This window comes from Passer domesticus, chromosome 15 (genome assembly GCF_036417665.1).
Source record: "Passer domesticus isolate bPasDom1 chromosome 15, bPasDom1.hap1, whole genome shotgun sequence".
Classification (NCBI taxonomy): domain Eukaryota; kingdom Metazoa; phylum Chordata; class Aves; order Passeriformes; family Passeridae; genus Passer; species Passer domesticus.
The window spans coordinates 8,353,610-8,370,945 of record NC_087488.1 but is presented as its reverse complement, the minus strand read 5'-3'; the positions used below and the strand labels follow the sequence as shown (position 1 = coordinate 8,370,945).

The following is a 17,336-nucleotide window of genomic DNA, read 5'->3' as shown; positions in this document are numbered from 1 at the left end:
TGTCCCTGCCACAAGAATGTTCTTGATCCTGGGTGCTGGCACAAGCCAAGGCTGCTGCATCCTGGCCTCCAACTCTCTCCTCCCCTCCAGCAGCAGGCTGGGGTTCCTGCCAGAGGATCCAGCTGCTCCACACATGGGGTGAGAGGAGCCCAAACCCCTCCTGCAGGCTGAGAACCCCACCACAGCCATCGAGCCTGTGCAGGAATTCACTTGCTGCAGCAAGATCAAGCAGTACATGAGTCATTTCCAAATGATGACATTATTGTACCCATCTGCCAAAATCTATGTCTGTTCACCAGAGAGTGCTGGCAAGAACAGATGAAGAACTGGCCAATTAATGAACTCTGCACACATCTGTTGGAATAATACTGAATATTTTACCACCTGCATAGCACAGAAGCAGTTCCACTCAGGAGCCATCTTCAGCCATGTGAGCAGCAGCTCCCAAGAGATTAATCAATGGATGGGTGCAAAGCCCCTCTTGGCTTGAAAATATTTTTCACAAATGTATTTCTTACAAAAACTCAGCCTTTATGTAAGATCCACAAGTTGCCATAGGTTTAAATGTAACTGTAGCATAATAGATTAAAAAACAATTTCCCAGACTAAGTAATAAGTGTCCAGGTCTATACTTGCTTCACAAAGCTGCCCTGAAGCCAAGAGAGACTAAAAGCAATACAGAATTTCAGAATATGTTGCTTTTCTATGCCTGCCTGAAAAAACAGCTCAATGGACTATGAGAGAACAGAGTTCTCACCTTCCAGATGAACAAGGCCATGAAAAGTCTGAAACTTCTCGTTGCATGGTGTGGCATGAGGGAAGCTAATGAAACAAGACAAGAAACCTTTTCTCCCTACACACTTTCTTTCAAATAAAGATGCTTTACCCTGCATAGACACACAGTAAACCTCCAAAACAACTGCGATCCTAGTAAAAAAGTCAGCTGCCAAATAGTACAAACTGAGGGCAAATAAAAACTCTTTCATTAGGGAAAGCTTCCAATAGATTTATTCCACAGCTTCCAATAGATTTATTTAGAATTTTAATCCCTCTAGGCTTCTCTAATTAAAACCAGATTAATTTCCAAGTGATGCCAACATCCCCAACAGCTCCTATTCCCTGGGATCTCCATCATTTCCACACAGACCCTGATCTGCCAGTCACCTCTTGGTACCAATCATAAAAACTCTTCATCAAGATCTCTCTCCAGGTTCAGATACAAAAATTAAGGTCATTTACTCTCAAAGCTCTTGCCTGCTATCCTATATTATCCAAAGTTCCTCTTCTACAATATTTCTCTGCTCTGGGATTGAAGAAAATAGGAACAGGGTGTAATAGGGTACTACATGCAGGTTTTTCATTTTTTCTCCACAGCCTTTTGAAACCCAGGGTGAATCCTTTCCTGCAGCTCCTGGATAGCTCAAATGCACAGAATGCACAAGGAAACAGTCACCCAGATGCTCACTTCCACTACGCCCACAGTTCAAAATTTCCCTTTAAGACTCCCAGCAGATTAAACTGCCTTTCATTTGGTTTCTTCTCTCAAACACAAGGGAACCCCAGATTGCCTGATGCACTTTTGTTTCTCCTTAAGGAGGCAGTTCCACTTCAGCAGCATGAAAATCTTCACTGTGCATTGTTTGTGAGCTGTTTGCTGATCCTCCAGCATGAAAGTCACTACATGGTAAGCTATTAATAATAACAATGGGATGGCTGTTTTAATTGTCTTTAAGTATCCCTTCCTTATACTACTCTTCTTTTAAAACTATGACTCAATCATTTCAGTTATTAAGGCAAGATAAAAAATCAAAATAACATTTGGGAAAAGCCAAACCTAGGTGCAACGGTCTCACAGATAAAGCTGAGTATTTTCTGGGCTTAAAAAAAAAACACCAAAGCCCATCCCAGTTCTAGGAACTCACATTTAACTGAATCTCAGGGTGGAGCAGCTCAAAGCTTTGAGCACCCTTTAGCCTGCAGCCTCTGGAGAGCAGCACAAGAACAGCCAGCCTGCAGTCCCTGTACCACAGTGTCCCACCAGGTAAAGCTGATGGTGGTGCAGCAGTGGCAGCACAACAATAATGCCCTCTAATGTAATTTTAAAATAACAACAAAATATTATTAATAGGATTTTAGTGACTGGGATCTTGGGCTTGCTCCATGGACAGAAGTTAATTTCTTCAGAAGAAAACAAGCAGCATTAAAAAAAAAAAAAAAGGCAGCAAGGCTGCAAAAAGGTGTTTGTGGCTTTCATCCAGCTGAAACCAACAACATTCACCTTCTGCAAACTACTCAGATAAACAATTACCTTACTCATCCATTCCAGTTCAGGTATCTTTTCTGTGTATATTTTGTCTGGAGGCTCCATGAAGAATGTTATTGATCCTTTTAATGGGTAAGGACCTTGCTAAGTGATGAACTGTCCACCCACTTTCCCTAATTAAGAAAAATCCAATTACCACACACAAGTGTAGACTGTGAGACTGTAAATACCACCCATCAGTCTTCAGGAGCTGGTACAACTGGCAATGTGTTCCCAAACCATCTGTACAGCAAAGGACTCATTACAAATTCAAAATGACTTGACAACTTCTGTACTGGATTCCAGGGCAGCAACTTGAGTGAAAAGCATCAGCCTTGGAAATGGTCACAAAGCACCTCCAAATGACCCACATTCTCATCAGGAGAGGGATGTGCTCAGAGAGGGTTCCCAGAGCCTGAAGCAGAGAGTTCTCCTCCAAGTTCTGTGGAACAGCCACACAGATTGATCTTCTCCCCACAGTCCCCAGGAGAAGATGAAGTGAGAAAAGCTTCTGGAGAGGTGAAATGCAGAACACACAGAGCCCATGGAGCTGCCAGAGGGGAGCAGAGCAAACAAGGGCTCATCCTGGAGGGGATGTGATGCTACCTTGGAAACCAGGCTGCCAAAATGGACTTAGAGGGGCAGAAGCCATGGGAAGGAACAGATCAGCAACATAAAATCAAGATTTGGTGGAAAAGGCAGGGATTGCCAGTGCAATGAAGAATATACAAAAATCTTTAAGAAAAAACAGCAGTGGATGAAGAGATCCTCTTGAATAATTAAAGCAAGCCCTCAATTCCTTGCTACAGTGCAAATCAAATTCAGGGCTCAGAGCAGAACAGGGTTTTATTTCTTCCCTTACTTCCATTCCTGAAGTTTAAGAACATTGCAATATGGTGGTAAAATTATTCTGCATTGATCAAAAGAATCTTTGGCAGGAGGAGTATAGAAATTTAGATCATCCTCCCCTAGGATACCATGAATATGTACTGCCATGCCTGTCATAGATTACTCTAAGGAAAATAAGAAAATAATTCAAGTCCACTTATTAAATAGGCAGACTTAAAACTTCTTTTTAATTTTTTCTTTAACCATTAAAAAAGCATAAAGGAGGAAAATTACACTGAAAGGTAAAACACCTAGTAAGGCAGACAGAGACAGTAATAGCAAGACTGACAAGCAAATTTGTAAATGTGAAAGATTACACCAAAGAGACTATAGGAGTCTTAAGTAGTCAAACAGATTCAGAAGACTGGATAGTAATAGAAAAAGAGGGGTAAGTGGCCATATGGAAAAAAAAATGAAGAAAATGGGAAAATAACTGTAAATGCCAGGGCTAAAAGCAAAGGGTAGGAAAAAAGATGCATCACAAGAGAATTACAGGTAGAGTTGGGATATGGCCTAGAGAACCCCATTATATTTGTACCAAAGTTGGAAACCAGGGTGCCAGGAGGGAAATCAGCCCTTAGGGAGGCAGAACTCCACCAGACATTGGCAGTGTAAGGTTGTTACTCAAACCAAGGCTACCACAACTGCTGTTCCAGTCACACTGCATGCATTGATACAGGGCAGGGAAGGACTCAAAGGAACTCAAAATAGACATAAAGTCATCACCTTGTTCTGGCCGGCTGCAGTAATCAATGAAAGTTAGAGAAGAAACCTTTCAACTTCCATACTAATTTTACATTATAACCCTTTTTTAAACATGAATAAGTGCTACAATCTATATCCCTAACTCTATTTTCCAGTGGTGTGTGAACACACCATAGGGGTGGGTCAGATCTTGTGGAACCTCATGGCACAGAAAGGCAGGACCCTCTTGACACACAGGTGTGGCCACTGTGTGACCCTCCTAAAAGCATTCGCATCATGCCAAATAAAAATGTGTTTTGCCTGGTGTTCATCTCCTAGACCAGGAATAAGGTGTGCTTTACACCTATTGTATAGTACTGAGACACCCAGCAAGGGAAAACACAAAATTAAGAAGAGGCAAGAGAAAGATGCTTCAAATACCAAGTTTTCAGGTCTTGATTTATTGATTTAGGTAGTGAACAAAAAGTCCAATTCACCAATTCCCTCTACTCCCTTGTCTGCGGAATTCAGTAGTAACAAATAATACCAATCAAGGTGATTTAAGTTAATCTATATCTTGCAATGTCGGTGGTGGATGCCACGCTTGTCTTACAAGAGTTAGCTTCATTTCCTTTAAAATTTGAACACAATTCACTTCCTTTGAATACTACAAGTATATTTCATTGGAGGGCTGAATTCTAACCAACTGAAAAAATAACTATTTAAAAATGACTTGTCCTGTGATGCCTTGGGTTTCAGCTTTCATATTTTTTGGATTCTGTGCTGCCTTGGTGTGTAGCTCTGACCTTCATGCTAGGTGCCAGAGTAGGCAGACAAAACAACCTCTTTCCAGCTTGAGACCAAGGACAGCCATTACCAGTTTGAGGCTGAAAAGGTAAAAATAACAGAGAACTGAAGAGAGCAACAAGGAGGATGGAACTGCATAACCTGAAGCTGTAGTTGGACAATGAACTCCAAGATGCAAATGGATCAGAACTCATAAAAGCGAGAGACCCCATGACCTGTTGTGCATTTTGTGACCATTTTGGGTTTATGTTGGGTGTAGCCCTGGCTGGGCTCTTGTAGTGCCCAAGGTGGATCCATTGAAGCCTTTTAATAAATCCCTACTTTATTCTTTAGCTCTGTCCAGCCTGTGTTCCAGGTCAGCCTCTCAAGGCACCACCTGCACTCAGCATTCAGCCCCCTACACCTCACCAGGACAGGGCTGGGGGCCACAGACACAAGGAGGCTCTGGCAGGGTGCAGGCAATGGATCAGTCCCTGTGCTCCATCCCCAAATCCCTGCACTGCTCAGGGCACCCAGGACAGCTCGTCAGCCTGCCCTGGCTGTGTGTGCCTGTCAGGGGAGCTCAGGAGTGTGGCTGGGGGTCAGTGAGATGGGATCGGAGCTGATGGCTGCACCAGGCAGCCTGCAGCAGAATTTATCTCCTCTGCTGGCAAGCACTAACTGCTCCTTCTGCTGAAGAAAATAGTCAGTCATGGAAATCCTACCACCACCTTAATTATAACATCTCCAGCTCGGCGCCAGATTAATGAGTAGCTGTGGAATAGCATTTTTAAAGTTTGACTAATGGTGATGTAGGTGATGGCTGAAGCATGAAGGCACACAGAAATGCTCTAGGTTTGGACAAATTTGTCCTATTACACCTGAAAATATGACGAAAAAGAAAACAAAATTGTGACATGGGAATTGAGAAACTGATTTAAGGCATTTTATTTCCTTAGGATGGTCAGATATGGGAAACCACCAAGACTTAAAAGAGAATATTTTTAACCTGAAAAATGCTAAATATCACATCTTTCTAAGAAAATGCAAATGGACGATTTAGGACACCAATAACCATGCATAAATGTTCTCTATTTCTGTACAAACAGTGAAAAAAGGAGGAAACTTCTGACACATTATTATAATTCTAGTTCACTATCTTTTTCAGCACCAGCTTCCACCAAAAAAATGGTGGAAAAAACCAAACAGGAAAAAAATACTTCTGCATAAAATGAAAACACACACACATCTCTGAAGTAAAAAACAGAGAAAAATGACATTAAAAATCCCCCATGTTCAAGGGACAAGTCCAGCAAAACTAAGGAAGATTAACTGCTCCAAATATATCTGTGGTCAAGAACCAGGAAGGGAAATAAACAAATACTTCCAGCTCATCTCTATGCATCATAAAACAAATTAAATTAGGTTTTTGTTCACTGTGTTGTGCAAAAAAAGTAATTTCATCAAGAGTAAGTGTGATAAAGTCAGGCTGCTTCTCAATCACTGCACAAACAACTTTTTCCTCAAAGGTTGTCTTCCAAGGACATTTAAAATACAAATATATGTACGTGAAGTTTATGCCTTCCGTACCTAGCATGTTCACTTCAAATGCGTGCTGGGATACTAAACCTACCAATATTGTTGATATTGTTCTAGTTTATACATTTTATTAAAAGTAAAGCTGCAGGAATTCTCACTGGCATAAGGGAAAGTACACTTTTTATGACTACCTACTGGCAGGATTAAAAGACATCTTGAAAAACAACCACTAAAGCTACAAATAGGAATTTTGTGTATTAGCCCATAGTTTCATAAATATAATAGAAGAGTGGATATGAAGCTGATATTTACAGCTCTTCAATAAAGCCAGAATGGCAGAAGTTGAGGCACTCTGACAGTGCCTAAAAACTTAATTACAAGTTTTGCCAGTGACAGGCTCCTTATAAATTTTTTCCACATTCACATAATGAAGATGCAAAGTTTTGCCTTTTCTCCAGAGAATGCAATTTTCAAATGTTTGCTTTATTCTCTATGAAGATATATTTCATATTTATAAAGTCCACACCTTACACTGACAATCTTTAAGTGCTTTTTTAGGTATAGTAAGCAGGTTAAATAGTTGCCACATTTTCAAAAAAAATGCAATGGTAGATGCAGAAATACAGGAGCAATTTTCAAGACGAAAGCTATGCTGCTAGGAATGAGTTGGCATATATAGATATAGAGATATATAGATATATATATGACTGTAGACAAGTAAGATTGATAGATCTATATTAAGCTTTTGCATTTTGACAGTAGGATAGAAATATGCCAAATGATTTAGAGATCATAGCAAAAATATATTTGCAAGAGAAGCTTGCAATAAAAACTTCTCTCCAAGAGAAAATCCTACCAAGCAAGGATGTCTGGGAAAATTTTCAATTACAAAGTTGAGGAGGGGGAAAAAGAAATTTGAAAACATGGAAGTTATTTACTGACTCCAGCACAGGCAATTAATTAACAGAAAGCAAGCTTTCCATCTACTTCAAGCTTCACTTTCAAAAGGATATAAAGTCCTATGGCAAATATTTTTTTTTAACCAAAGTTGTTGCTGTGTTAACAGTAGATGTTTTTGAAGATGCTGAATGTTACCTCTGTATTTTACAGTAACAGCTGCTTAGAACAATGCAGCTGGGAAGTCAGGGCATGCACATGGCAGAGAAGAGCTGCTGGAGTCTCCACCTGACCCTGGAACAAAGCCCAGCCCTCCCCAAGGGTTCCTGCCCACGTGGAGATTTTCTGGTCAGGTATCAGCTGAGCAGCCCACGGCATCAAGGGCACTCTGCTTTCTGCAGGAGCAGATTTGTGTCACCCTACTGTCCCACAAGCAAACAGCCCTGGATTGCTTCCCACATGGGCAAGGAAAGGTTTCCTGGGAGCAGATGACCTGGTCTGACACCTCAGGCCAGCAATCCCCCTCTTCTGACCCTGTCACCTTGCAAAGCTGGGCCTGGGTGCACACACCACCATGGAGAACTCCTTCCAGAGCTATTCAATTGTTCTTATTGTTTGTTTCAATTATTGAACTGTTCTTATCTCCACCCATGAGTTTTACTTCTTCCACATGCAATTCTCCTCCCTAGCAGGGTGACAGGAAGGACAAGAGGAGTGAGTGGCTGCACAGTATTTATCATCTGGGGCTAATCCACAACAAGATTGATTCCTGAAATTTTTTTTAAGTAAGAGATTCAATTTTTGTATTTTTTTCTGGGTGGATGGATGGCACAGACTTAGCCAAACAGAACAAAGAGCTAATAAATATATAGGATTACATAATGCAATTACAACAAACACTCCTTAGTATAATATTGACATTATCAATGGGATGCTATAGAGGTGTTTGAAAACACAACATGTTTACCCTAATGAGACAAAAATGAACCAACACACATTTATGCCAGTTAGAGACAGATCTGCCTTTGGTTCAGCTTCTGTGAATCAGCCCAGCCCAAGCTCTCATCCATCCTGTGCACACCCTGGCTGCAGCTCCCTCCTCCTAGATGGGCACTGGGAGAGAAGACAAAGCTGCTCCCACTTCCAGAGAAGTTCCAACATATTACAGGTTCTCATCTCCAAGGTCTGCACACACCTTATATTTCTGCTCTCTGCTTCTACATCCTATTATGGTGCAAACATATCTTTTCCCTCAAACCCAAGTTTAGTGGGAGAGGTTTAACTTCCATGGAAACACTCCACACACAGTATCACACAAACTGCATGGATGTATTTAATCACCAATAATGGCTGGGGTTGCTGCACAACAGACAAAACAGTAAGTTAAAATGACTCAGTTTGAAAACAACAACAACAAATATCCCCACAACCTTTAAAGTCCAAAAATTCACCTCTTAAAAGTGAGGATTTCCAAGCACAGGCAGCAATCACATGGTGTCTCAGGGAAATGTGAAATACCTTTTTTCTCCCATACACACAAAGTGAGAGCTCTGCCTCCACTGCCAAAGCATTTTGGTCACAGCTGAAGCTGGTGAATCCTTTGGGTAAAACCCAGCCTGAGTGAAATTGAGTCTCACAGGCTTTGACCTTCAGCAATGTCTCTTCTCTAATTAAGAAAGCCTGATATGGGGAGTGGAAAGAATTGTTTTGTTTGCAAGAAAAAGACAATTCTGGGTATCTCTCCTGAAAGAGGAGTATTTTTGCACATCTCTACATCTGGCAGAATAAGCTGAACAAAGAGCAGTGTTTGTAATATAATTGAAATTTGGTTACACGCAGAGACAGACAAAGGTTAAAGACATAATTTCAACAATGCATTGTACTTCACATACAATACCAAGTGTGACACCCTGTCATCTGTTCTCAGCAATCTCTGCCTCCTCCCAGACTGAGCAAACACCCAAACTCTGTAAATGTATTGCTGCTAAAAACACAGTAGAGAACTACAGCAAATCAGTATTTCCATCAGTTAATCACACATTTGCTCTCTGGTGACCCATTTTCAAATCACCTTGGGATGTGCAGGAAAGGATTTTAGTTATAGACTGCTAACAAACAAAAAAAGAAAGGTTAAATGAAAATTTGAGCCCTCTTTTTGTTTGTGCAAAATAGTCATTACTCAGCTGAAGAGACAAACAAAATCATCAAGCACCAGTTACAAGTTCACTTATAACTAATGGAAAAGGTCTAAGGTTGGAAACTTTAGCTTTGGTTCCCCTTAAAACTTGAGGGTAATGGCTTTTAAAATGTTGCAGAATTCCTATGACTGGGTACTCAGTCAAGGCTGGAATTCACCAGATGATGGGAGAGCTGTCCAGGTTTTCCCAGCTAAGCACAAGTGAGAGCTAGAAGGTATCACCACAGATTACAAAGAATTATTTCAGCAGTCACAGTGTTTAAATTAGTAACCAGTGAAGAAAGCCCATCAATCAGGTGCCAAGACTGGGAACTCCTCCTTGCAATCTCTTTTCTTCCCTTTCTTCTCCTTTGTCTCACTGTATCACAATAAACAGAGAGGAAGTTCCCTTCATCTGAATTAAGAATAATTTATTTAATATCAGAGGCACAACAGGATACAGGTTTAGATACAAAACTACCTAAAGGTACAGGCTAAGCTGTGGCAAAAATCAGTAACCCTGTGAACAAAATGTTCAATTAACATTAAAAACAATGCACATGTTAAGAGTTTGAGCTAAATTAATCAGTCACTTCTTCCATTTCAAATCTGTATTTGCATATGTAAACAGTGCAGCAGTCACAGATTTATCTGAAATAAAATGAGAAAATGGGCAATTTTCCTCTAGAGGGGCAGATGTTTGAGTTGTTGTTGTGATTTTTCACAGATGTTCCCCTCCTAGTATATTTTAAATGGGATTTCTATCTCAGTTCTGCAAACCCACATTCTCATGCCAAAATGCAGGCAGCTGCTACAGGCTGTGTGCACATTTTGTGATACCTGCACAGGCAGCCAGAACCAGGAGCAAAGGACTTCTGCATCCAGGTGCACCCACAGCAGGTTCCCACTGGGAAATGCCCCACCTTGGCTGCTGCAGCTTTTCTGTGGTAACCAAGGACATGACTGATGGACTGCTCCATAGAGAGTGAAAATTGTGGGATTTATTACAAATAATACAAATACCACAAGGCCCCAGAGTGCAGGCTCTCCTTATTCTGAGCATTGCACAGTCCTCAGCAAGGAGCTTGCTCCTGCCTCAGGAGCTTCCAGGATAAAAAGGCAAAGGTAAAAGCTGCCAGTGTCCCTGCTGGAGTTCCCACACTGGAACAGGGAGAAAAGGACACATTCTTGGAGGTTTCAGACTGCTAACAAACATGCTTAATGCCAATATCAGAGCCACTGCTAATTAGCAACACACAGCCCTCCCCTACTGCTCTTGCACCCTAGAGAAGAAAATAAAATGACATTTGGAAACATGATAGAACAGAAGGGGTAGAACAGTCTTCTTCCTGAAAGTCCAAAATTAAGGACAGGAAATAAAGGGAGAATGTGAAAACCTTCTCCTATAAAAAATAAATTTAATAAAGAAATTAATTATTAAATTAAATTAATTTATAAACAATTTGTATATAAATATAAAAATATATTTATCTATATGTACATGTATTTTATATAAATATAGAAATATGTAATTATATTTATTTCAAAATAAATGTATTTATACATTAATACATTAAATAAATATTATTAAATAAATAACTAAATTTAAAATGTCAAAGGGCAGCCTCGTATGTTTTCCTTAAATCAGCTTCTTCACAGACTGGGGAAAGGTCAGTGGGGGATCACACTCTTCCAGTGTCCAGTTTATCCAGCAGGGCACCTGTCTCTCAAAGTCTTCCTGAAGCCACAGACCTTCCCCCTGGCAGGCAGTCCCTGAGGAGAATCCTTGAGCAGAGCTCAGGGGGAGCTCCCTGGCAGCAGCACCCAAAATATTCCCCAGCAAACGAGTGGGCTTGGTGAGGAGCAGCACCCCTCCTGCACTGCCTCCTCCCAGTGTCATCAGGGGCTCCAGCCCAGGGTGGGAGGGACAACAATTAATGGATCTGGTCAGAGTGGCAATAATTAATGGATCTGGTGTGAGTGAGAGTGGCAATAATTAATGGATCTGACCCAGGTTCCCTGTGGGAGCTCCCCAAGACACCTTGGGCACATTGGGGTGGTGTGGCTGCCTGGCACCACACCCTGGGGCAGAGGCTGTTTAACACAGCACCTGCTGAAACAGGCACTGCCATCCTGCTCTTGCCAGGCTCAGGTGCTCAGGAGAGGGACAAGCAGGGCTGGGAGGTGCTCAGGACAGGAGCCAAGGGCTCAGCTCTGGAGCAGGGCTCTCCTAAGCAGTCAGAGCAAACAGATAAATACATGAGAGCCCGGACTGCAGGATTTTCTTCCCTGGAGTTTTAGAAAAATAATTCAGTTGTAATTGGAGAAGCTGGGATTCATGGAACATTTTCCTTTCCACCAGGCAGATGAATCTATGATTTGTATTCTGATTTTAAATGAGATTCTCACACATCTTCAGTGGATTTGATTGATACAGCACATGAGGCCACTCAGTAAAATGATACAGTGTAGATCAAAGCATGAAAGATAATTTTCCCTGAAATGTATGTAGCCAAGGGTAAGTTATGACTCTTTGTTTCACAGTTTATGGAACACAATTTCATTTAAAGCCTAAATCTGTCATTTCAGCATTGTTTATCAAAATGCATCCAATACCCTCTCCCCCAGAAGAATGGGACCAAGTCAAAGGCAGAAAATCAAACCCATACAAAGACATTATTTCAAATATTTAACCAGCTTGTGATTTGCATAAATATTATCCACATATGATGCATTTGATGCAAGCAAAAGTAATTCATCTGCAAGTTAAATATCCAGAGTGGCAAAAGGTGCTGTAAAATTTATGACAGAAAGACTGCCTGATGTATACCTAAAGATGCTATGAACTGCCTTCACCTGCTTGTATATCTATATTTCATCACTTTGGTTTTTGTCATGCAGGAGCTGAATATTCCCAATAATGTTCATTTTTAATCTTCTTTCTTCATTACCTGTTTTTTTGTCTCACTGGCACTCTGGGAGTAGATTTTTTTCCTCAAAATTATTTCCCTGCCAAATTACTATGTGCAACATAATTAAATCCATTCCATTTTGGATTTTATATTTTTTAGTTGGGTTTTATTTCATTACAGAAACACGAGGCTGGTTGGCTCAAAAACAACCTTGCAAACAACCCTGGCACTTCCCTTCCTCCCAGTAAAGCTGCATCACCCCTTTGAGTAAATGTTTACAAACTTAATAGGCTAAAGTGAATCTGGGAGAAATTCCAGAAAGAAAAGAATCGTCATAAGAAAACACATGGAAAGAGGAAGAAGAGAGAAGACAAAGATAAAACAAAATTCAAACTAGTCTATGCTTATACTTTAATTTTTTTTTTCTTCTGTAAAATTTTCAGTGTAAATTTAATTAAGACACCTTTCTGGAGAGCAATAAGTTTATGCCAGTCACTGCAGCCCTGGTATCACTGAAAGGGAAATCACATGCCAAGTCTGTCTTCTGTTATCCCTGTGGATCCTTGGATCCTTCAGAATCACTTTTGTGCTCAGCCTGAAGCTGCTCCACTAAAAGATACCCAGATGAAGGATGATTAAATCACTCATGCTTTGATCCTTCCTAAAGAGCAGCCCCAGGGGATGCCTTGGCTGTGTCAGGATGGTTCCACGGCTGTTGGATTTGTTGTGCCCTCATACCTGCAGGGCTGTAACAATATCTGGTGTTGTTACAGGAACATACAACAACACAATGACAATGTATTATCAGAGATGTGCTGGTGTGATCTGATCCTGTCCTGCCAACCATTAAAAAAGAAATCTCTCATGGATCAATCACCTCCACTGGACAATAGCTAACAGAACAGCAATCAGCAGCCTTTCCCTCCATGGAAAAACCTGTGCTTCCACAATTGATCTACACTCACAAATGTAACACATCCAGTTAAAGCATATTCAGACATACTCATCTTAAAACATATTCACTTGAAACACTCCCATACTCATCTTAAAACATATTCACTTGAAACACTCCCTCCTGTCTCCAAGCTCGAGAGGCAGACATTGCAGATGACATTAAGCAATTAAGTTATCATGCAGAAGCAGCATTCAGGATCTAATGGGATAGAGGACAGATGCTGGGAAAAGTGCAAGGCACAGCTCAGGGCACTCACATTGTTAAGGCTCTCAGAAATTCAAGGAGTGTACAGTGCATTCTTGAGACACATTGTTCAGCTGCCACCTTTGGAGGAGATGGAAGCCAGGGCTCTCAGGGCTCTGAACCAGGGCATTCCCTCTCCTCAAGCCCAGCCCTGGGAGCTGGAGGAGGGGAGAGCCAGGGCTGTCCCTTGGACAGTGCCCAGGTGTGAGCATCCCCCACACCTTCCCCTCCACCCCCTCTATGCTTGGTGCTTTGTGTGAGGAGATGTGAATCTTGGCTCCATGTGTCAGAAGGCTGATTTATTATATTATGATAGATGTTATATTAAAATGCTATATTAAAATGATACTAAAAGAACAGAAAGAAAAGGATTCATCACAGGGCTAGAAAGAACAGGAATGGAATGATAACAAAAACGTATGACTCAGAGTCTGAGCCAGCTGACTGTGATTGGCCATTAATTAGAAATAACTAATATGCACCAATCACAGATGCACCTGTTGCATTCCACAGCAGCAGATAGTTATTGTTTACATTTCTTTCCTGAGGCTTCTCAGCTAGAATAGGAGAAAAATCCTAGCAAAAAAAATTTTCATAAAATATCATGGCTACACCCCTGAGGGCTTTCACTGGGGCTTCCATGAGGGGGAGGCCTTTCAGAAAGTTTAGGCTGAGGTCCCTGGGGAGATGCAGTGCAGAGAGAAGCTCAGCCTGCTCTTTACCCATCCCCAGCAATGGGCAGTGCTCTGGAGGAGCAGGGCAGGGTAAGGGATGCTCTGAGGTTCTTGGTGCAGCAGCTGCCAAGGAGCACTGACCCTGCACAGCAGAATTGTTTGCATCTAACACCAGGATCTGGGCAGGAACAGGGTGTGCTGGTCTCAGAAGGAAGTACAGACACACACAGCAGGGTTTATGTGCCAGTCAGACAGATAATACTGCCCATAGCTGGGACATGTGGTGTTCAATTTAATTAAGCTTCAGGAAGGGTAGAGATAAAGACAGGAACTCAGTCACCAGCCTGGGTCATTTCCCTCTGCTTCAGCACCATGGTTCTTTCTCCTTTCTATAAAAAACATGCAATTCCCTGGCTGAAGCATGAAAAGGCTGAACAAACCCTGCAGAGAGCCACAAGAAATACACTGACTGCCTTTGCAAGAAACTTTTGAGAGGGAAAGAAAAATAAAATAAATAATTTTAAATTCACTGAAATATTGTGATTAGTCTATTTGCAGACTCTCTTGCCCTACAAGGCAGCCTGCAGGGCAGTCAGCCAGCCAAGGTATTTAGGCAAGATATACCAGAAAACAGGATTTTTCTTCTGACATAATTCGTCAATGGAAAAAAATTCATGTTATTACCAAGCATAAAACCCTGCACAAAGCTATAAAAGCAGTGGTTTTGTTCTGCTGCACAGGAGGAGAATCAGGGTTGCTTATTACCCTGTGAGAAATGCCTACAGGAATCCTGCAGGAGGTTTTGTTAACAATATTTTAACTATCATCAGAGGAACTTCATTTTAAATTTCCTCTTAATAGGTTTGTCAGATTTTATAATCAGCTGAAAAAAAAAAAGTCATAAATGGTCATAGTTCATTCAGCTTCTAGACAGAAAATTTTCCCTTATTATAGTTTAATAGCAGTGCATAAATAATTGAATCCAAGTCAAACCAAAATTGAAGCAAGGTAAGAGATGCACAGATTTTCACCCTTCTCCCCAATGTCTATTGATGGAAACATCACAAGTGATTCCTTTCTGTGGACAGAAAAGGCAGCCGTACTTCCAGACATCACTTATTTTTGGTTTAAGTTTATTTTAGATTTATTTTTGGTGTGTGGAGCCGCATCAGTTTGGAGTCTGAAGTGTTGGGTAACACTTGACAGTCCCTCCCCATCATTTCAGCTAAATCTTAGTTCCTTAGCCATGTGCAGCTCGTCCCCTGCAGCCCTGAATCCCCAGCAGCAGGTGGGAGTGCTGGCATCAGTGAGCTGCCCAGAAACACAAAACCTCTGCAGAGCCCTGGGGGAAATTCCTGCTGGGATGAGCTCCTCAAGGCAACCCAGTCCTGCAATGGAACCATAACCCCTCTCACAGCACCATCAATGCATCTCCAATCCTCTCTCTTATCTGGAGTCTACATCCTAATTTAATTTTTTTTTATTTTAACCTCAAAATGTTTCTCCTTTCCTCCTTCCTTCAAATATGTCAAAAAAAGGTGGAAGCCTTTTGAGGTATATATAAAGACTTTGAGAAAGTCTTTTTTTTTACAGCTGGAAAAGTGTTATAAATGTTTTTGGTTCCTGACCATTTCAAATATCAGATTAGTCCTATCTACTGAAATTATCACTGTAGTGATACAAAGTAAAAAAAAAAAACAAAAAAAAAAACAAACAAAAAAAAAAACCACTCAGCTCTGTGTTTATTCATCTTCAACACATGCCAGAGGCTCAGGTCCAAGCTACCTTGCACAAAGTTAACACTTTTCAGCTGGAGATTGCACACATATTTGGTCCAAAATGCCTGCTCTATTTCACATACTACATCACACAAATGTGCATCTGCATGGCAAGCACCAATCCATAAAATCTTTATTGCCTGTCACACAGTGTCCTTTGATGTTCAAGCAAAGCCTTTTACCTTTTCTTCTCACAACAGCAGGCTGTGCTTGCCAGCATGAGCATCTACATCACACCTGACAATAAATGGGAGCCACTCCTGGGAAATCCAATGATCTAATTGAAACAAGCAGGCTGTCTTGAACAGCATTTATTATTCATTGTGGCTCCATTAATACTGCATGGCACAGAAGTGATCACATTGAAAAGGTTACTGCCAGAGGAGTAAGGAATCTCTTTGTCAGTACAGGAAGGTCAACATCTCAGACTGGGACTGAGCAGGCATTTCTACACAGCATGGTGAAAAATGACAGAGCTGGAGACAGACCCACCACCAGAGATTCACTTTGAATTATTCAGCAATCCTTTTGTTCTTCTCCATGCAACCTGACAATAGTTTGCATATTTTTAAATTGCCCTGATAAGGCCATGAGAAATGTTCTACTGATAAAAGTGCAGAATACAAATTGGTGCTGGATTTACTTAACTGCCCACAATAGATCATCTTGGCATACTTTTCCCCTTAAGCAACCAAATGGAGGGAAAAAAAGCAAGCAGTGTTTCACTTCCAAGTGTGTATCAGACAAATGTTTTGTTTCAAGATAAAACATGAGGCATAAAAGAGAAAAGGACAGCCCTAGCAGGAAACCTTTTTCATATGTGCAAATGCATGTATGAAAATCAAAGTAATTTAATTTCTTACATTAATTCTTACAATTATTAAGAGATGACAACACACCCTAACAAAGAGTGGATGAAACTGTTTAAGAGGGGGAGAGAAGAACCTGGAAGAAGGGTAACTATACCTTCCTTCCCCAAACTCCATCTGGATCCAAATAAATTTTGAGGTCTCTACACAAAATGCTTCCTTCCAGAAAGGGCATGGCATGGGATGTGAAGGATCTTTGCTGGGAGCATTGCAGCTCACATTCCTTTCCAGTAGCCAGGATCACTGCAGGAGGAAGCCCACATGACTGGGAGGGGTGGGTTTTCAGCATGCTGATGTTCCCTCTGTCTCCGGCCTCTCCCCCCATTCCAGTTTCCCAAAGCTGTCCTCAGGTGAGCAGGCAGCACCTGCACAAGGCAGATCCAAGCTGGGAACTCACTGCTTTCACCCTACCAAATTTGTGAAAATGTTGTCACTGGTGCATTCAGTTAATTCCCAGGAAAGATCAAGTTCCCTAGATTAACCTGTGAAAGCAGGGAGTAGAGGGAGGGGAACCTAACATCCTTGAAAGGAATAGCACCTAATCAACTAACTTTCTGATAATTAATTAAAATGTTACCAGTTTCCTAATTGAAAATTGTTGAACATATTCCCTAGAACCTTCCATTATTTTTC

At 41.2% G+C, this 17,336-nt stretch overlaps 1 long non-coding RNA gene across 2 annotated transcripts in view; it reads right to left on the bottom strand.

Annotated features, from left to right (window-relative positions):
- LOC135281464 (uncharacterized) overlaps nucleotides 1–13,511 on the bottom strand; it is a 44,331-nt gene extending 30,820 nt beyond the window's left edge. The window contains exon 1 of one of the 2 annotated variants that reach the window (XR_010348096.1): nucleotides 13,396–13,511. This is a non-coding gene — a long non-coding RNA (uncharacterized LOC135281464). Of the gene's footprint in view, nucleotides 1–8,614; nucleotides 8,728–13,395 lie in introns of those variants that run through there. The other variant, XR_010348097.1, reaches the window with a different exon arrangement.
- Between the last annotated feature and the right edge of the window lie 3,825 nt (nucleotides 13,512–17,336).